A 23,010-nucleotide genomic window follows, 5' to 3' on the forward strand; every position below is an offset into this window, starting at 1 on the left:
AAAACCTTATCAACACATGCGTAGGATTGACAAAGTCCTTACTACATTCCTCCATCCTATGGTTGGTGCGGAACAAATAAAACTGAGGGTGTTTCCTTTCACTTTAGCCGATAAGGCGGCATCTTGGTTAACTACCCAAGCGCCTAATTTTGTGGACTTGTGGGCCAAACTTGTTCAACTATTTATGGAACATTTTTACCCACCACTGAAGACCGATGAAATGCTTTCCAAGATTCATTCTCTTTCGACAAAATCCTCATGAATCTTTTTGAGAGGCATGGAATCGTTTCACCAATCTTCTTATATAGTGTCCACACCATAACCTCGCGAAAGACACGTTAGTTCGTGCCATTTTCAGGAGACTGTTACACCACCACAAAGAGGTGCTTGACATAATGAATGGGGGTAGTTTCCACAGTAAAGGAGCCTTAGAGGCTTATAAATTTTTAGAAGATCAAACAAAGCGTAATAATAATTTGGGGTAGTGACGATATCTCCCGCAACGCTAGTTCTTCTTCAACATTTAAGGCTACCAATATGTTTGAGATGAAACCCGATCCTGAACTAAAAAATTTAATCGAATCTCTCACTAAAAAGGTAGAGGCTATTTTGTTCAACAAAAGCCTATCCCCGTCATGAATGTCAACTCTAATCCATGTAATTTATGTTTGAGTCCAGAGCATCTCGACTCCTATTGTCCTCTCACCTATGAACAACAACATCACAACAAGATAATGTTTGTTCCATTAATAGTGAACCTAACGCAGCTTGGAGACAAAACCCCAACTTCAGGTTGGCGAAATAATCAACAACCTCCAAGGTTTAATAACCAAAATGTTAGGCCAACAAACAATTACAACCAAGCTCCACCGAGGCAAGGACAAGGACAAGAGAATTATAATAATTATAATGCTAATAGAGGTATCATTCCGGTAAATAATAACTATCAAAATCCACCCATTAATAATCAACGACACATAGTTCCTATCACATAACCTATAGCTAACACTACTCCTCAACCGGATTGTTTTGATGTCTTTATGCAAACCCAACAACATATTTTACAAGCCATTCAACTTTTCTTATAGCAGTTAGCACAAGAGAAAGTACAACACAAATGTGTGTTTCCATGTCAAGCGATACCTAATCCTAAAACAACAAACATAGCCTTTGAGGTAAACGGTAATACTAGTACTAAAAATGCAAACGTAGGTGAGCTAAATGCCATCACCACTCTCCGATCTGGTAGAGTGGTTGATAACACCGTAACTATGCCTGTAGTTACCCCATTAGTAGTCCCTACACTGGATATCGAACTAAATACCGAAATAATAACTGAAGATCCTACCCCTGTAGAGGTACTAGTTAAACCACAACCTAAGAAACAGAAAAACAAGGTTAAACATCCTATTAATCCATATGCTAAATATAGAGAGAAACCACTGTTTCCTTAGAGATTAGCTATGTTAAACAAGGATACAAATTTTAACGAGATTAGGGAAGTTTTTAAAAATCTAACGATAAACTTACCTTTTCTTGAAGCAATTAAAAACTTACCTCACCATGCTAAGTTTCTTAAAGAGCTGTGCACTACTAGGCGTAAGACAATGATTCCTAAAGACGCCTTTCTAACTTAATAGTTTCCAACTTTAACGAAACACAATGGAATCGTTAAGTACAAGGACCCAGGTCGTCCTACTATACAATGAACCTTAGGGGATACTTACATGACTACTGCTTTATTAGACCTAGGGGTGAGTGTTAACTTACTCCCTTATTATTTATATAAACAAATAGGTCTACAGGAGATGGAACCTACAACAATGACGTTGCAATTAGCTGATAGTTCTATCAAGTATGCTAAGGGTGTAGTGGAAAACATGCTAGTTAAGGTTCAGGATTTCTACTATCCTACGGATTTTGTTATCCTCGATACAGAAGTCGCTAATGACTCTGTTCTGATAATTTAAGGGCGTAATTTCTTGGCAACGACCAACGCGTTTATAAACTGCCGCGAGGGTTCAATGTCCTTGTCCTTTGGCCATCTTTCTGTTGTGGTCAATGTTTTTAAAATGAGGAAATAGTTTCCTAACACGAATATCGATGGAGAGTTTAGCATGATCGAGAGCTTAGCTCATGATTATTTCAAAACCACGTTTCCGAATGATCAGATGCACAAATTCCTTTCCTTTGGATGTTCCAACTTCGACAAGAACTCCCTGGAAGTCGAGGAAGATTTCTTTCATCTCTTTTGCAACTCCTCCTTGCCACCTCGCGAGTCCTACCCTGCCAACATTCCTTTATCCCTTGACGCAATGACGAAAGATAAAATTTTCACCCTCTATCCCAGTGATTCTTTTGACCCACCCATTGAGGAATGTCTTACATATCTCAAGGCTTCTAATGATCTAGACCTAAGAGCTCTAGCTGACACTCATTCATTTTCCATCACTACTTTTCCCCACCTTCTACCTTTTCAAAGGAAACTGGAGTTTGCGCTTGACCCTCATTCTTTTTCTGTGCTTAATGATTTTCTAAATCCTCTTAATACATAAATAATTCCCAAGGGAAAGGCACTTGACACCTTCATTTTCACAATTGAGAAAGTTCCCACCTACACCATGAGGGAGTTTTGTGCTAAACCCACATTCTCATTTCTTCCATTTCTTATGTCTAACATTCATCCATATCCATCATATCTTCCATAAACATCAATTTTCTCACGATCATTCACTTGGACACCCTCTCGTTCAAAGATGAAAAAGAAGGTGCATGCGCGGTTACATTATAGATCTATCAGACTTCGCTTCCATTTCACTAATTTGTGTCGTAGAAAATCTTGGTGCTTGATTCTGTTTGGGGGTGCATTCTATGTTAATTATTTATGGAAAGACGCACAACTCTTTAGGTTGTTGATATATGGTAAACAACATGTTAAGTATATACATATGTTTTAAATATAGTATTGAGTATCTGACTATAAATAACTTATTTTGTTATTTGGTGTACTTCCTTCCACATCCATATATTGGTAAGTGCACCATTCAGGTAACCGGGCCCTCCCTATGAAGTGTGTGGCTGTAAGTACCGGATCCTAAATCTAGGGTTAACGTAATTCATGCTTTTCACTTTCGCATGTTTTCTCGGTTTTTGAGTCATGTTTATCTATGGAGTGATTTACGTCTTTACTGCTTATTGTGTTCATAAAAATATCAAAACCATAAAAATAGTAATTTAGGAAGTCTCGGGAATCTGACTTTAAAAGACCCATGTTTAAAACAAATTTTCTAAACTCTGTTGTCTAAAATTTGTTTGGGGGTGGGGTGGTCGTTTTCCATCCTTGATTTTACAACTTTCCATTTGTGTTGCTTAGGCCATTTAATCATATTTCGATTCGGGTTAACATTATCTATGAATTTAGATTTCATTCGTATGCATAACTTACATCTTCCACGCATTCCGAGGCATTTACCACCTTTCTATATGTCAACCACAATTAGATTAGAATGTGGTATGGATCATTGGATTGGAAATTCTCTCCTAATCATTTCCATAGCTCATTCGCAAAAATCGGACCGGTAACGAAACGACAATTTTAGTTTGAAGTTGCGCGAAAAATCGACAAATTTCAAAAAATCGAATTGGGATTGGGCCCAATCTCGCACGCACGTGCCACACATATGTGTCTCCATCTTCTAAACTAAAACAGCTCGCGAGTTTTCCTTTATCCACACCGCCATTAACAAAGCTTAAAAACCCTAACCAAAAATAAAAAAAGAAAAAAGAAAAACCTAACTACACCCACGCCCAAAGTTCAATCCCAACCAAAATCTTTTCCAAACCATCTCCCACACCATTTAAAACCTTTCCCACTACCGAAAACATCCAAAAATCCAAAAAAATTGAACTGCCACTGCCACCACCGCGCCTCCTCCCATTATTTTTAGTGAGTTTGTTTCAAAACTCGTCTCCCTATCTTATTCAAACCCACAAATCCTATCAAAACTCCAATGGCTCAAAGACGAAAAATTTTGTCGGAACAAGTTTTTACAGCCGACCGGTTGGCGCAGTTTTACGGTGACGAGATGGTTAGGAGGGATTGGAGGCATTTGTTTTATTCAACGAACGATTTTTATCACGAAGATTTGGTCTGACAATTTTATAGGATGAGGGAGTTGGATGGGAATAAATTTTTGTTAAGGTGGCTGGGACTAGGAGAGAAGTATCTAGGAGGTTGCTGGCTGAGATTTTAGGCTTTCCACCTAGAAGCCATCTCGATGCCGCATTGTAGGAATCCCAATTTGGTGGGATCGAGCCTTTGATGAATGCGACAATTTTGTAGGGGAACTACAATGCGAGCTCGCATTGTGTTCGCCAGTTGTCTTTGCGAACCAACCAGCTGGCTGTAGCTTAGTGGATTTGTAGGAATGTCATTTGGAAAGAGAAGGTCAGTGACAGCATTCTGAATTGCCTTCACGTTCTATGGATACTCCAGGAGCAGAAGTATGAATTCTGTATTCTCGAGTTTTTTATTAATATGATTAGGGGAGTTGGGAAGAGTATTGCACTTCTCCCAATTTTGATAACAAAGATTATGATGAGTTTTAGAGAAACTCCGAAAACTGAGCATACTATGATTAAGTTGCATATGAATGTCATAGCGTATACAGACTGTGTTCAGAAGGTTTGGAGGTTGCATGAAGATAGGGTAGTTGAAGAGGATGAAGATTACACGACATATTTTGATGTCGATGCCTTGGAGAGGTGTACGTCTGATACAAAACGTATGTCGGTGCTTCATCATGGCATGCGTTCTCTTAATTCAATTTGTGAAGACCTTCAGACTCGCTAGACTGTCATACATCGTAACTATGAGACTCGTGCCCAGCGCGAGGATGAACATTGGGAACAGATGAAGACAGAGATGGAAGCACAACGTAAGTTCCGAAGATATGCTTGCACTCTTCCCACCCCATGGGGGTTCTTCTGAGGAGGAGGCGTCTGTGAGGCACGAGCGTCATCACCGAAGGACGGATGGCTCAAGCCCATCTGGAGCTCAGTGCCCATCCTCATCTCATGCTCCATTTTCTACCAGTAGCGCGTGGTTTAGGGATATTATGAGTTGATGTTGTTTTTTATTTGTTTTTACTAGTTCGAATGTTAATTTTTGAATTCTGTAGTTAAAACTGGAATTCGGTATTTAATTGTATTTGAATTTGAATTTGAATATAATTTTATTCTTTTCAAATTATGCATTGATTTTATTGTTAATCCCACCTTCCCGAATTGTTTGGGGGTGGTATTATTTCTTATAGCATGTTTTTTTATATGATCCAATAATTTATTACGTAATTTTGTGATGATTGTTGGGAATGTTGCCGATATTGGCATAGATATGAGTAGATATTGTGGTGGGATGAAATCTCAATGAGTTAGGCAGTTTCTATCCTAAATTTAACCTAAAAGATATTGGGTTTGTTTTGGAATATAGAATATAGGTTGTTTCTGTTTTCAGTTTTGGAAATATTTTGTTTCCAGCAATTGCCTTAACACTTTTTGGCAACTTGCCGATTCGTTTCGGAAGCTCACAACCTATATAAACTTCCTTCATTCTACCCTCACAACCCACACTACATCTCTCACCTTCCACTCCCAAGTTTCCCTCTTTTCTTCTTCACTTTAGCACTTCAGCTGCACGGAGTGCATCTGCGCCTCAGTTGAGTGCCACTTGCGCTTGGACCACCTGGAAATCGAAATTCACCTAAGTGCGACCCGTGCCCATCCCAAGCAAAAAGTGAGCGCGACTTTCGCCTAAGTGCCTGGAACTTCCAATTCACCTGAGCACGACCTGCGCCTATCCTAGGCAAAAAGTGAGCGCGCCCTGCGCCTAAGTGCCTGGAACTCGATCATAGTCAGAGCGCACCCCGTGGGCATGAAAAATTCCGATTTTTCGTGGGTTGTTCCAGGATCGTTTGCAACTGTTCCAGAGGATAGTTTTGTGATGATAACTCCTACAGTCATACTTGAACAATCTTTCGAAGACTTGTTGGGAAGCGAGACTTATGGAGGTAGCCACTACAACAAAAGGGGTATTTTGCAGCGCACCCTTTTGCAACGCTAAAAAATTGTTGTTAAAGGTCACCTATTGCAACGCCATATGGGGCTGCTAAAGGTTTGTCGTGTTATTAGCTTAACTGTACATAAATTTATTTATTGTGACACCTCTTGCGTGGCAAATAGTTATAATTTTTTTTTTCAAAAAACATAAAATGCAATTTTTATAGAGAGCTTTATCATTTACCACGCCATTGTTGATGTTAAAGTTAACTCAATCATTTGTGACGCCACTTTCGTTGTAAAAACCTTTTGTAAATGTCCATGTTTTATTGGATGTAGTATGTGTTGCAGCTAGAGAAGCCACGCTATTAGCTTTTTATGTAAGGGAGTTAATTTCTTTTAAAGGTTTTTATGTATGGCCTATTTTTATTGTTGGCGCTCCAACAAAAAACCAAAAAATAAAAAAGTAAAATCCAAAATCCAAAACCCTAAATTGGTTTTATTTTTCTCATCTTTTTCTCTTGCTGCCGCCACCATATTGAAAACCCAGTCAACAGAGATAGTAAAAGAGCCTTTTGAATTTTGTTGGTGTTCATAGTACGTTGTACTCTCTATCAATAATAGGTTGTGTACATGGACAAGTACAGCACGAGAAGTTGGAGAAGGTTGGAGAAGGGACATACGAGAAAGTGTACAAGGCTCAGGACAAGACGACCGGTCAATTGGTATTGAAGAAGACGCTGGCTGGAAATGGGACGAAGAAGGTGTGCCCCCTAACTCTTTCTTCACAAGATTGCCCTCCTTCGGATGCTCTCTCAGAGTCTCTATCTGGTCCGATTGCTCTGCGTCGAGCACGTCGACAACAAGAACGGGAAGCCCCTTCTCTACCTGGTCTTCGAGTACCTCGACACGGATCTCATCCAGAGCTTCCTCTACCAATTGTGCAAAGGGGTGGCCCACTGCCACAGTCACAGCGTGCTTCACAGAGATCTCAAACCCCAAAATCTTTTGGTTGACAAGGACAAGGGCATACTCAAGATTGCCGATCTTGGCCTTGGAAGAGCCTTCACCGTTCCTCTCAAGAGCTACACACACGAGGTGGTCTGCTTTTCCTTTTCCTTTTCCTTTTCCATTTCCATTTCAACTCTAACCTTCCTTCTTCTGCTATTCAATTCTTATTATTATTACCAGATTGTAACTCTCCGTACAGAGCTCCAGAGGTTTCGCTGCTCAACACACTACTCCACCGGGTGTCGATATGTGGTCCGGTCGGATGCATATTTGGTCTCAGAACCCTATTCTTTTTATTTTTCAATCAACAATAATTACATCTTCCTAAACTGTTTTTCTTGGTGTAATTGAAATGGTCGAGACAAGCCCTATTTCTCGGTGATTCCGAAATGCAACAGATTTGCTTCATATATTTAGGTACTTTCTCTCTCTTTGCTTTGTCTATCACAAATTTGTGTTGATTTTACGAGAAATTCACAAAGCAAATAGTTCAATCGCTCAGTAAAGAATTTTCCCTTAATAAGTAGAAATGGATATTTATATTTCTACAAATAAAAGTGAAGAATTTTGCCTCAAACAAGTTTTGAGGCACTCTTCAAGTACACTGTATGTGAATTAAAGCTTTTTAAACCATCACATCGTTCCCTTATGGAATAAAACATGCATAAGGTTTAGTTGATTCTAGAGAAACTAATACTTCTAAAGGTGAACCTGCAGTATCTAATATAGAGTGGTTTTTCTACTATATTATTACTATAAAAATGGGGATGACACCAACTTAAAGGAAGACGATCGTGGTGGTGATCTAAGTTGAGGTGGTGGCTTCTTTGGCTTAGCAATGGAAATAACAAACATTGAAGACACAACTAGTAACACAATAAAAACAGGAGCTTTGGTTGCCATTGCAGCAGATAGTTGATGATTAACAAATGCAGATGAATATAAAATCCTGATGGAAGGATGCGACCTTATATAGGCCTTAAACCATAAACCATTTCTTGTGATATATAGCTATCGTCATATCATCATTAAAGATATAGATATATAATTATTACTCATTAGTATTAGTGAAATAGTGAGTGTCATCATCACTAGCTACCAGCTTGGTTTGTGCATCCCATTTTGGATATATAGGCTGTAAGTTTTGTTTGTTTGTTTTTATTTTTTTTCTCCTTATGTTAATTTCATATTTTCAGACCATATTCTCAACTGAATATTATGTTAAAGTAAACAAAGTCTGTAAATAGAAAAACAAACAAGTAGATTCATTATGCATTTATGATCAAGAAACCCAAGGAATATTTCGCTCATATGAGAATGTCCATTACCGTGACGTTTTGGATTTGTATGTAATAAATGGTTTGTTACTTGACCTTCCCTTGAAAAAAAAAATATATATTTGAGTGCATCCTATCGAGAAACTTAGACCCTAAAATAATGCATACACGTTTGAAATTTCAAATTGTAGGACCCTCAACTTGAAAAAAAATAGTGGGTTTTAGTGCCCATCTAAGACCGACTCCAAGCAAAATGGAGTGGCTCAAAGACGTGTGATCAAAATAAATCATATAGCTCTCAGGGGAAACAAACTGTATGCGTTTTTTGTCAAACTACATTTGAGTTAGTCAAAATATTACCGATAGAGGTCTAAAATTGGATCATCCCATCATGTTATTTGGTATATCGTTGCCTTCGTTTGTCATTATTGTTGAACATCTATAGCCATTTCATTAATTCATTGTACAAAAGATTAATTGAGTGTCAAGACGCATTACTAAGTCATTAAAGATATATATCCTCATTCAGAATCGGATTGGTTTACTCTTGTTTCATAATTATTCATATTATTTGCTATTTCTAGAGAAGATATTTAAAATTGTTAACATGCTAGCTTTGGCAATACATGCATGTGATCTGATAAGATTCATGTGTGTGTGTGCAATGTGACTGAAGATGCCTAATTGCACGATTGGAAACACGGACCAAAGGGTAGATGGAAGTGGTCTGAACTTGCAACTAGTAACCATCACATACATTTTAGGATAGATCAACTCATACATGCCGGAGCTTCATATATGTGCTGCATTTTCATGGTCGTGGAAATGATAGTTGGGCAACCGTTCACCAAAACCATTATAATGCCACCGAAAGCAGAAACTCGATTTTCCATCATTTTAACTTGCATTTAGACAATATAATATTTTGTCCCTGTATTATTATTTTTAGAATTTATTTTATCCGCCGGGCTGTTAGTTTTTACTCACCAAGTTGATTTGGCTTAACCTAATTAAAACAGCAATAAAGCACGATCAATTTGGATCTACTCTATCATGGTCTATGGAGACATAAGAGGACTAGAGTCTAGACATCAAGTCAATAGATAGTACCGAAGTTGATGACAAGTTGACATCTTTGATCCCTGTGTTTCTTAAGTTTGTGTGAGGAGATTGATGTGCATAGTTCTAAACTGCTAACAAGTTATACATATGAATACTACTATAATAGATGAAGTTGGGATTCCGGAGTTTAGGTTGCCCCTTAGCATGATAGGTGGGAGCTCATTATTTGTTGTCTTTGAAGAGTGTCTTATAGTATAATATCATGACACTTTTGTCAAGTCAAGCGTGATGCACCTCTACTGGAATGCATTTGAAAGATTATGTATTTTATCTTTAAAGTTGCAAAATATTGATTCAAAATTCAAACGATTTAGGAATTTTCCAATTTGCTCATTTTCTTCTTGTTTGTGTGATAAACTGTCAATTTGGCCACTATACATTGCATAATGTCTTCTTGAGCTGGTATTTCAACAATTTATCATTTGTGGATGAAACGAAATAAGCCGATTTATAATGTTTTAACTAATCTTTGTCTTTATGTAGTCATAGCAGTGTAGGGGTACAGTTATGCTCCCCGAGAATATGCTCTTTACAAGATTTTTTGTTTTACTTATTTCTTTTGCATATTACTTGAAGTTACCTTATTTTGCATTGAAGGTTGTTGGGAACACCATCCGAGGACGGGAGTTAGTTCATTTAGATTATGAGTATCCTCGATGGAAGCCTTGTGCATATGCGGTTCCAAATTTGGAACATGAGGGAGTTGATCTTTTATCGGAATTGGTGCTTTAAGTTGCAAGTTGCATTTCTAAGTTTTATTTAACTTGTCAAGTTGCATGCTAAAATTCATAAAGTCTTACTTAACCTCATAAAGCTTGGCTAATGGAATTCATAATAATCAATAAATAACAACATTGGATGGACTTGATGAAACAACGCGGGTTTTAATGCTTCAATGTTGGATTTGATGACCATTTTTAATCGCCATTGTTGTCCTATTTCATTCATCAGTCTACATAGCAATTTTTCACGAGTGTATTGGCATTAAATGTGAGTTGCTAAGTTATAAACCCACCTAAAACCTAGTAATCGGTGAAGTATAGGAAAAACTCTTATTAACATATTAATCTTTTTCTTGAATTTTAAGATGCTCCAATATGATCCTGCAAGTAGGATTTCAAAGCAAAGGCAAAGACTTGATCACCCATATGGCCGGCGCCTTTGACAAGTTTATGATTTACTTCATCGTTTGATGATTTTGTTTTTTTGAAGTAGAATTACATGTGGTTGATGTTTATGGATTAAGTGGATGCATTACATTGCGCCTCACCGTCTTGTGTGCTTTATCATCTTGGTATTTGCACTTGCTTTCTGCAATTTGTTGGGTATAAATCTAGCTACTGTAATATGGAGCTGTTACATGACTGTTATGTATAATTTCTTACGCCTTTACTTACATTTTATATTAGTTTTTGACTATTTTTGTCTTCTTATTTGATATGTACCTTCATGAATGTGATCGAGTTATAACTTTGATAAGTTCTTTCTAAGCTTTTGGCCATGGGCACCAATTTATGCATATAGGAGGTGCATAGTTTCACATGCATTGCCAACTTGAGTATATATTAGGTTTATTAATGTTTCTAATAAATTTACTTACGTGATTTTTTTTTTTTTTTAATTTGTTGTGCCAGATTGGTCGATTGGATATAAGTAGTAGAATCAAGAAGAAGCTCAGTGGATCTTTGCTCAAATTAGCATGCTATAGACATTATTTGTGGAATTTTAGTCTTGAATAATTGCCTAAATTTAGTTGAACGCGTTGTTAAGATTATGTGAGACGATGTTTTTCATAAAAAATAGTTATGTGAATTCTTTAAGATCTTTTGTATTGAATGATTTAGTAATGAAATTCATTTTGTTATGATTTGTGGTGAATTGTTTTAGGGTTATTGTGTTCTATAAAAATTGTTTTGGGCAGGATTATGTAAATGGAAATGTATGGTATATGTATGAATTGCACCATTTGCAATGCTAAATGCGTCCCAAATAAAGCACAGGAGTTTATATCATTCGCAACAATTTTGGTGTAGCTAAAAGCTTTGATTCTACAGTAACGTAGATATCTTTTGCCACGCTTGGTGTGTGGCTAAAATTTTGGACGTCTTTTGCCACGCCAAATGTTCAAACTAAATATTTAAATTTCCCGACTATGTAGACAAATATTTAAACTTTCCAAGAACTTAAATAGTGTTGCAAAAGGTTGCCTTTGCGGCGCTTTAGTTGTGTAGCTAAAGGTATCACTTTTGCAACGCTATCCTAGTTGTTACAAGCTCTCTTTTGACGCCATGCGGCTGTAAATAGTTTGAAAAAAATTTGCAATTAATTTAATTTTAATAAATGAAGTAGCAACGGAATTAGTGTATTAGCAAAGCACCCTCAGGCCGCGAACAAACTAGAAACATTTGCCACGCCACCTTTGGCGTTGCATTTGAGTATTTGAGACGACTTTTAGCCACGCCTTTGCAACGCCATCTGGTGCGTTGCGACAGATCTTTTGCCACGCTCAAAGGCACCTTTAGCGATGGAGTATGGCGCTGCTAAAATCATGCTCTGTTGTAGTGTTGGTTCCGCGACAGGATCTTGCAGTTAGGATGGAGGCATCTACTGGTAAGTGATAACGACTCGTATTCACCTCAGCTTACTGCTTATTTCTACGACCATGTTAATTTCTACTGTAGCCAAGATGGAGAACAAGAATTCTCCGTCGTAGTTGATAACATGCCACTAGAATTCAATAAGTATTTGGTAGCGTTAGTTTCAGGATTACCAATACCTGATCCTATTCATAATTGGGGATATAAGATCGATAATGCATACTTCTATGAATATACATATTTCCATGAGTATTATGGACGAGGGGTGTTTCTGTATAATGGACAAAGGGTGTTATAACATAGCCCTTGGTAGCCTGTCCCTGAATGTAGGCACCACCATGTTATTCATCCTGATGAATATTTTAGGGAGTGGGCGGTTTACTGCAAATAGTACCACCGGTGATGTTTTCCTTGCTTTTTAGGTGAGGGGCCCCCGATATGACATTCCCTCGAAATTATTAGTGGCTAGTCTTAAGAGAGCCCAACGATGAGACATAAGTATCTTCTTATGCCTGCTTTTGGTTTGCGCGATCATGCGTGGTTGTTTACGTGATTCGTACCCACCACACAGATTGGAAAAGGGTTGAAGTCATGAGACCCACCAATTGGGTGGTTCGTTCATTTCGAGTTATGACTTGGCCGGGATGGCAGGTGCAACCTCATTTGGTTGCCCCTTACATCCCATCAGACATAGTAACACTCAATAGGTTAGCACAAGTTGATGACACATGGCGACGGGCTTGGTAAGTTATCATGGCATGGCAGGACGCGAAGGAACCTCTTCTCTTTGGAGAGGAAGATGAGGAAGATGACGTTTAAACGGGAGTTAAGGTAAGTTTTTAGTTTCAATTAGTGTCTGCTTATGTCCCAAGCAATTTGATTCTTGTTAACCCCATAACGGGTGGCACTCATATAGAGTTGCGTTCGTTTTTCTTTTCAATATTAGTATGTTTTAACCTTGTTTTGCAGATGTTCCAGAATTTCACCCATTTCCTGGTATTTCTCTACCCTATTTATTTAAATACTTTGAGGACAAAGCATGCTTTTTGTTTGGGGCGGGGGGGGGGGTGGGGGGGCATAGAAACACGTGTAATTAAGGCATATGTTAGGATATAGATATGTACAGTATGCACTTGTTTTCTAGTAAAAATTCAAAAATTTCAAAAATATAAATAAAAAGTTATGTTATACACTTAGGAATGTTGGTATTGTTTTCTTTCTCTATGCTCTAAATAATCTAGAAGTCTCACATAGCTTTTGCATTAGAATAATTTTTAGAAACTTAGGTTAATATGTAGGTAATAATCTTTACATCTATCTATAAATATATTACATGAGTATCTATGATTGTTTAGCAGTAAGTTTCTGAAGCTAGGCTAGAGTACTTATTCTACAAATCCTGTGAGAATATAGCCTAAAACCTTATATGAGTGAAACGTTTGAGAAATGGCACAAGGGAGAAGTAAAATCCGGATAGAGAAATCACACATCCACTTACTTGATCACTATACAATATCCTAAGCAAGAATTTAGGCCCTCCTTGGATCAATATAGCCAAAAATTCAAACCTATGTATTATTTTCCTCTAGTCGCCGCTTTGAGCCTTTTTTTAACCTTTCATAAACCGCAAATCCTTTACCCTGTTACAAAAACAAAACAAAATAATGATAAAAAAAAAAATCAGCCTACCCATTCTTTGAATGAGTCTGAGAATAGAGATGAATAATAGAAAAGAGAAAGACCTTTGAAATCAAGAATTTGTTAGTCGCCTTTAGATAAGAAAAGAAAGTTTCCATCCAAATATAAAAAATAAAAATAAATAAAAGAAAATAAAGAGTTAGAAATCCAAAAAAAATAGAATCAAAGGAGTCAAAAGCCAAAGAAAAAGAAAAAAATATGGATAAGGATGGAAACAAAGTGTAGAAGCAAAAGTAAAGAACAAGGTTTTATCTAGTTACATAATATGAAGACTTTATTATCTCAGACTTGTCCGTTTTGAATATCCATTTCCTTCCTTCTTAAACCATCTCCTAATCCCCGCAACACTTAATAAAGACCTCTAGCTCAATTAGGAATAGGGTAGTGTGATAGTAAGTGGCAGATGTGTTTGATCGACTATGGCTTCCTTGTGTGTCATTGAGATTGTAAGGTAAATTTTGCCCACTGCACACTGGAGTAGCGAAACTTGAGCGGAAAAATCAGAGTGGTTTTTGTCTTGACATTTATGTGAGGACCTACTTAAGGATGCTATTCCGAGTTTTCAGAGACGGACCTGCTAGTGCATTTCATAGTACTACTCATTTTATATATGTTTATTTGTAGATGATTGATTATTATACATATATTAGTTTAGGTTTCGACTTGATTATTATGTATTCATTGCTAGTGAGATGTATAGATAATGGAGACATAAATAAGGAAACAATAGTTTTATTTCTTAGTCGTTGTAGTATAGATGAAGTTTGTGAGTACCTTCACTGGAAAACTCTTACAAGGCTATAACTCGTCCACTAGGGGATTCCTAGTGGTTTAAGGCCTTGTTGCATATGGTCAATGCAATCGCACTCAGCGAAACGAGATTAGTTAGAACTCCATTTTTGTCACTTATGCTAATTTCTCATATTTGCTTAAGAACAAGAAAAATGCTATTTGGGGGTGGTTTGATAAGAGCTTAAAACTATAGTTTTAAACCCCTAACAATAATATTTTTAGACCAATTATGCGAGTAATAAATAAGAGTTAATGCTGATTACATGTTTTTATGTATTTCAGACATTGGAGTCAATTATGTGTAGGAATGTGTCACTTTTGCGAGATAAAGGAGCAAGGTTTGTTGCTAAAATGTTCTATGATTAAATACCAAGATTCAAGGAGAAAAATCCTTTTTAAAGCCCAGTCAAAGCTGAAAAGTCAAAGTCAATGCGTGCAGAAATAGCGCACAAAAGTCAGCAAAACTTCTGAAGGCCGTATCTTTGGACTCAGACCTCGGAATTTTGCTTACCTTAGAATTGGGCTCGGAAAGGGATTTCCAATGGTCCAAACCTTGACCCAATCAGAGGAGCAGAAGTAGTCGAAAAGTCCATTGAAGTAAAATCCAACTGAAAAGGCCTCTATAGACTAAAGAAATTGGGTTTTGGGCTTGATTTTCTGGCACAAAACATGGCTCCTCAGCCCATGCACGAAAATGTGGATCTTGTCTCCTCCTTTTCAACACACAAGATTTAACTCTTAAGAAAGTAGAAAATTAGGTAGCCATTAGAGCAGATTTTTAGATCTAATTTTCTCTATATTTAATTAGTTTTCATATCTTGTTTTAGATCTACTTTTACCTTTCAAATAATTAGTGTTAGAACAAGTAGATTATTATTTTAGAATCATATTTAGTTTTATAATAAAGTATTAGTTTTTAATTCCAATTTAATTTATTAATTAAATTTTTATTTAGTTTTAGTATTGTTAAATTCATATCTTAGTTTTTTTTGGTAAAGTAAATTCATATCTTAGTTGTTAATCATTTCTTAGCATTAATTTAGTTTTGAATTCTTGATTAGTTTAAATTAGTAAATTTAGAATCTTTATATCATGTCTTGTTTAAATTCATATAGAAATGATAGTTTGATGAATCAATGCTAAACCTCCATTAGAGGGGTTTGAAGAAGCCTTGATGAAAACTTGATTGTATAGTGTAGAAATAGTTGTAAGAGTCTATTCCACTCTAGAAGGGAGTTGATTCACCATGAGAATGGGTTGAACTTCCTTACATGCTAATCATTAGTTGGTAGAGATTGCCATGAATGATTAGGGATTAGAACGACCAATTCTTATTGTAAGAACGTAAGAATTGGATTACAACAATCTATCATAGGATATCGCACGTATGGTGGGTAGCCAACTTCAGCGCAGATGCTGCGACAATGCATAAAGCCACTTTAGAAAAGGATGAATTTGTATGGAGCGTGGAAATACCACCTTTTGTCACAAAATTGGAAAACCAGGACCATTTATACTTTAGATTTCCCTAGAGTGTAACAAGATGCCCTTTTGTTCCTTATGGTGGAAACTCTATAATGTAACTTTGTTATTATAATAATATATTTACATTTTCTTGCAAAAAAAAAAAAAAAAACTATATATTTTTGTTTTTTGGTTTATAATTATTTGTGTTCTTTGAGATTTCTAGCATTTAGACTTGAGTTGTTGAAGAAGCGTCTACTATGACATTGGTCTAAGCTGTCTAAGATTTATTTGATAAAATTCCAGAAAGAATTTCTGAACATGGAAGTTGGGGTTGAATTGCCTTGATATGATAACTAATGTTTGAATGAATGTCAAAAAGCTTTGCTTTCACTACATGAAAACAAGCTTGTTTTGACACCAAGCCCGGCCAGAAATTGATGGGTACTAACCATCAATAATATTTTTAACGGCTACTTCCATAGTTGATAGTGCATACCCGTCAACTATAATTTTGATAGTCAATGCCCGTCTTTTTTTTCTTCCACAAAAATTCACCTTGTGTTCCCAATTACATTCTTTTATGTTTCTCTATCATTTATTTCTTTCTTTCTTTCCCAATTTTTTCTTTACTTGTCCGTCAACACCCTTGATCTCAATTTCATGGTGGATCCATTACATCTCTGTTATCTGATGCTCGCCTCCATTCAAGCAATGAATTCGAGGGTTCCATTTCGTGTTGTCATGCACTTGGGGTTCTGCGATTTTTGTTGATGGGATATACTATTATTCCCTCGCAAGCTGTTGTTGTAATAAAATAGGAATCTGGTGTTATTAAGGTTTTTGTTTATGGTAAGATGCATTTTTAGGTCATATGGTTCATGTTTAGGTTTTTAATTTATATGCTCTTTGAAAAGATTAAAGCTTGTAATTGAAAATATATTTAACTATATTTTCAGTATCTAAGCAAATATATCGCCACTATGAATTGTGAGAAGATTTATCTAATTTAAAATGTAGTTTGTCGCTGTGCTCTTTCTTGTCTATTTTATGGAGTTATTTAAATAAAGCTTTCATAGTGAGAAAGCTCCAGAATACTAATTTATTGTGGAGGAATGGGGTGTCAATTGATACACATGACGAAGTCCACTTTAAACAGTGATCGATTCATGTTTGTTGCTAATTGGGTTTGCTTTTCTTAATTTAGGTGTTAAGGAATTTCATCTGGTTTATGGAGTGATGAATTGGTCTATTGGGTTTGCTTTCACAAGTTATACTTAATTAGGTGAGTTACTCTCCCCAATCAATTTAACAAAAACACCAACTAATGCAGCTTTCTTATACATATATTTTTTGTTGTTCAATACTTATTGTTTTGAGTCATTCACTTTAACCAGTTAGTTTGAATACTGGCTTTAAAAACAACATAACATAGACAAGCATGCATTTAGCACTTACCAGTTACCACTAACATACATTGTTAACATATATTAGCTAGATTGTGATAAAAAATGTATGTGATCACCACTAAAAAAAGGATAATATGCGGGCCATATTTCTGATTGGACCATATATATATGCAAGCCACTAAAAGACAAATTTAATTTTGTTTCCTAATTAGTTTAGTGGCTTGACTGTATTTAATTTATGGCTTCTAGATCAGTTCTTTCTATATGCTCGCTTTCGTTTGCAAAATTAAGTCAGCTAACCTTTGACTTATTACTTCCAACATTTTTGGGTAATTTAATCACAAGTTCTATTGAAACTTACTTCAATTTAAGATGTTATTCCTACTATGCTTTATGCATGCTTTGTGCAATGGTTCTTAACATCTCTTGTACGTGTTTTATTTCCAGGGAAAGAATATACTAGGTATTGCATTTGATACGGGATTTGTGCAAAACTTGTGAAGGTGTTTGCCGAGAAAGGATAAGCTAGCTACTATTACAGAATGATACTTATACCACTGTTTTTAAGTGTAGTATAAATATATTTACCACTGTTATGCAACCGTGACAATAGGTGGTGTGGTATATAATAATAACAAAACTGTGGTATATATGTTTAACGGATACCACGGTTTTTCAAAGAACCGTGGTTTGTATGCCCATTATATACCACAGTTGTCAACAGAACCGTGGCATATAAGCTATTGAAACCATGGTTTATATTAGTGTATGTGTTATAATACCGTGGTATATAGTTATACTAAATACTACGGTTTATGCCAAACCGTGGTATATATATATTTTTTATTTAATAATAATGCTAGTAACAGTCTTCCACTTAAAACCGAACTCACGATAACAAAAAATTTACACAACACGCTTTAACGCACAACATTTTCATCTTCCCAACAAATTCCAAAATGTACAATAAACTATCAAACATTGCAAAAAGATAATAATAATAAAATAAAAAACTTCCATTAATTTTTTGAGTGCACTAAGAAAACAAACTTCAAATTTCTTTTCATAAATTAAAAAGGTAAGACTCATAAATTAAACTGGAGGGGTCCGAACATAGCTAAAACTCATCCTCATTCGCTTCCGGCTGAAACACCCCATTTTCCTGGATGAACTGAATAATATCGATAAGTCGAACATCGTCAAGTTCATCTTGCGTGTATGTCTCCTTCAGTTCTAAATTTGTCATCTGGATGAGTCAAAGCACAACATGTGAGAGTTACTATATAAGAATAAAGGAGAGAGAATGTGCTATTATGAAGCATCTCTTGACCTTCAAATTCCTTATCGTCTTTGACACCCGAAGCATTTGCATGAATATGAGGGTTCTTTGAGGTTTCCTCATTCTTTTCAAACAGTGCATGAGCAATCAGCTGGCGTGCAACCATATATAGGTACATTCATGCGGCTTTTGGTGCGATTGACTCTCTTATCCTTCCATTCTCTTGAGAAAAGATCCGGCCACGAAAGCAAAAGAAGATAAGTTGCTTCTTTCCTCCAAATGTAGTCCCCAAAGATGTTGGATTATTCTTTTGCGCTTAAATAAAGAGAAAAGAAAATAAAAAGAAAAGAAAAAGTCAATCACACGGTAACAAACTGAATTTTGTGAGAAGGATATCATAATTAGGAAAAGTAAGACATTAAAGTACACAATTATGACAATTCGTTAATCACTTATATAAAAGGATGCATACAATTTCCAATATATGTGTTTATACCATTCACTCTATCAAAGATACAGTACGTTGTAGAACAAAGCTATAAGTTCTACGTAATGCTTGTAGCACATGACAATGTGAAAAATGACAAACTTTTAATAAGTACAAAGTCAAGCTTCGTGGACATATATTACGTCGAGTTCAATATTGTTATTTAAAACTACTGATACTAAGCACAAAGAGAAGTGGGAAATGCACTACCTGGTAAAGCCTTTGTTCTCCTCAACAGTTGATGGGATGCAGTTAGGAGATCGATAGTCATTACATTGCCACGGGATATCACTGACAAGAACTGATGGTCTGCAATTCCAAACATGAACAGGAAACATTCAAGAAAAGTAATCTATGAACCAATGTTCCATTCGACTGTGGGATCAACATACATTGATGACTCAGGGGATCCCTCTAAGATTAAATGGCGGTCATCTCCTTCACCAACAGATTTATGAGCCAATCTAGTACCAAAAAAATTTCACAGAGTCACTAGAATGAACTTGTAGTAAAGACAGATGGGTGAAACAAATATGATCGGTAATATCAAATAATTATGCAAAAAGATTTAGAAATTTTAAGTCTAGCTATAGCTTTCAAATATAATTATGATATGAAAATGAAGAAAGAAGTTGGGTTGTAACATAAAAAAACTTACCCTAAAAATGTCCGCCAAAGCAATGCAAGAGAAGGCGATTATACAAACTCATTGGTTTCAAGCTCCAAGATACCATCTAGATCGCAGTAAACAATGTGATCGATGAATCGACACTTTCCTTGTATTGACGTAAATACGTTGAGTCCATATTTACAAGTTACAACTACATGAATTCTGAAGGTTTCACTCTTTACGGTCTCTCACACAACTAAAAAATGTGTATATCATAGTAATTTCAAAAGATGCCAGAGGAAATCATTGTAAGCAGACTTTAAAACGAAAAAAAAACTTAATGGAAAGAAGACATAGCTGATTCAAATAAGATGGAAATACTATATTGCAAAAAGCATAACTAGGAGAAAATGTTTAAATTTAAAACCATGGGGAAAGAAATGGTATGTACCACAAAGTGGAAAAAAGAAGACACATTCTTTTCTTCCAAAAGAGCAAAGATTCCAAATTGAAGATGTGGATGGAATATTGTTCCCCAAAAAAAAGACTTAACTATTGGAGAAAAATCAAAAAGCATTTGGAGATTTTGATATTGAACTAATGAAAAGTTATTCCATATGGAAGACACAACCCACTTAAGGTGATCATTTAGATGTACATTGCCATTAACATTAAATATATTTGAACATCATCAAAGAATCAATTCAATGTTGAGAAGAAGATTTGTGTCGGGGCTTATCATTTGCGGTAAAAGAGATCTCAAGGGAAAGTTAGAAAAAGAAAGAAAGTTAAAATCTCTACCCAACAAAACTAAAGCAGTCCAGGTCCAGGGATTCAATAGAATTTGGATATTTATAGAGCATCTCAATGGAGGAGGAGAGAAATGCATAACAAGTATGTTACAAGGAAATACTCATTTTATATTAAAATAAAAATAAAAATGATAGTTTCACACCATGTTATAATCTCATATCATGAATTTAGGTCAAACAATAAACAATGCAGGTAGAAGAATCAAGAAATAGGTTATCATCGCAAGCTAACAGAGCCTACATAGTTTACCTAGTATTGTTCTGGAGGAATTGACCATTCTGGTGTAAACTTTTTTTTTCTTAACTTCATCATTTGATGCTTTGAATCTTTTCATGTAGAAAACATGGATACATAAGAGTAAATCCGCAGAGTTTTTTTGTACTTTGTTCAACAAAGCAGACACTTTCTCAAGTTAAAGAGAGTTCAATAGGGAAGAATGTTATATTCATTACATTTTGTCCTAGTTCTGGAGACATTTAAGGAGGACCAAGCAAGCCATTGTTAGCGGCCTCTAAAAACTTTCTCGTAAAAGGGTTAAGGCACATAGACAAAATTCATTTTAGGCTAAGGATCATGAACTGTTAACAAGTACCTAAAATAAATGGTTTAATCTAGAATCACATCAGTTTTACCGGTAAAAAAAATAATATTTAAGTATGTTTTAAGTACTAATGGAATGAAGATATTAGACTTACTCCATGAGAATACTTTAAAAAGATTGATCAAGAATAGTTTGATATACTCGACAACTCAGATCGGCATCGCCAGTTAATCCTTGCAACTTTCTTATTCATCCGACAAATCGAAACCTAAAAATTAACGCCAAGGAAGCATAGACTAGGAAGAGCAAGCACATACAAACTATGGAAATCAACATTACAAAGTTGATCAATTTCGACAAGACAAGATACTCAAGCTCCTCCATGTAAGTATTTTCATCAAATTTGAACAATGAAGACAATGACTGTTTGCAAGCCATAGACAGAGAGCAAATGAATCATCCAAAATGCCCGATAGAAAGAATAAAATGATCGAAGTTTTTTTATAATCGCAGAAGCTAGCCTTGTCATAGTGAACAATCATCTTACCAAATCTATCCGTTGGAGAAAGGTGATTGGCTTCTATTGCATGTCGGATTCTCGGGCTGTAAGTTCATCATCATATTTTACTCTGTAGAAGCCTGTTTTGGTCAACATTGCTTAATCCATTTCGGTGGTTTCAGAAGCACTTGTAGAGCCTTAAGATCCATCATTTCTACAGATTTCTGATTTTGTTTGTAAGAGAAATTTTTGCGAGCATTATATAAACCACATCATCATCGCGGATTGGGACAATTCATTGTCCATCTCCTTGGGCTCCACTTGTCAAGAATTGAGTCTGCAATTTATTACAAAACAATCACAACAGTAATCAAGAGATGATTAAAAAAGAAATGCAGATAAGGCACACATAAAAGGTTAAGCACAGACAAAGTTACAAACAAATGGCATGCTGAGTAAACAGGCTTAATAGTAGCTACTCAGTAGACAAAGAAATCAAACTCGGACGACCGCAAGAGAGTAGAGATTTCCAAGTGAGGGAAGAAGAAGAGGACGCACACTGCCGATTAAGTGTCTGTTGAGCTTGACAGTAGCAGGGTCCCGACCGAAGTAACGAGAGATGAACCCCATGTCCACCTTCTCATCTTCCAAAACCACTACTTCTTCTACACACTACTTTGACACAGACGGACACAACAGCTTCACAAAGTAACAAGATTTATTATTTTCCAAGACTTATTAACAAAAATCCTAAACATGAAACCCAACACTTGAAAAACTGACTTCTGCAACAATAGCTCCTCAATTGAATCATCCAAAATCAAATTCCCAAACCGAGTGACAATAAGTAGAAAAAATTTCAAGTGAGGAAGAGAAATAACGGTGTACCTCCAGTTTTAATCGAAGATCGAACTAGATGTGTCGTCTTCATCTTCATGGGTGATATATTTGGAACCCTAGGTTTGAATAGGGTTTGAGAGATTTCTAGTCGGGTGACATACCCCTATCACTAGTTGAAATTAGGATTACCCCCCATAATAATTGAAATTAGGATTTCCCCAACTTTGAGTCAAAAGGAGTTAACCAACAAGGGTCGCCAGTTGACTAGTCAAGAATAATGAATTGTCCTAAATACCCTCTTTTCGTGAAAATTACAGAATTTGCCATTGACAATCGCTCAAAGCCCACAACTCAAAGCCCAAACCAAAAAAATACAAGTTAAAATACAAATAAAAATAAAACTCCAATCAAAGTTTAAAAATCAATTACCTAATAAAATTATTCAAACAAAACCAAATAAGAAAAATGAACTAAAAAAAAATAAAAAAATGTGAAACTATTTTGGCAAAGTGGT

General features: G+C 35.9%; 1 pseudogene; it reads left to right on the forward strand.

Moving 5' to 3' along the window:
* The first annotated feature begins 4,597 nt into the window (after nucleotides 1-4,597).
* LOC147481490 (cyclin-dependent kinase B1-1-like) lies at nucleotides 4,598-7,573 on the forward strand (annotated as a pseudogene).
* Nucleotides 7,574-23,010: the final 15,437 nt, after the last annotated feature.

This window comes from Coptis chinensis, chromosome 8 (assembly GCF_015680905.1).
Source record: "Coptis chinensis isolate HL-2020 chromosome 8, ASM1568090v1, whole genome shotgun sequence".
Classification (NCBI taxonomy): Eukaryota; Viridiplantae; Streptophyta; class Magnoliopsida; order Ranunculales; family Ranunculaceae; genus Coptis; species Coptis chinensis.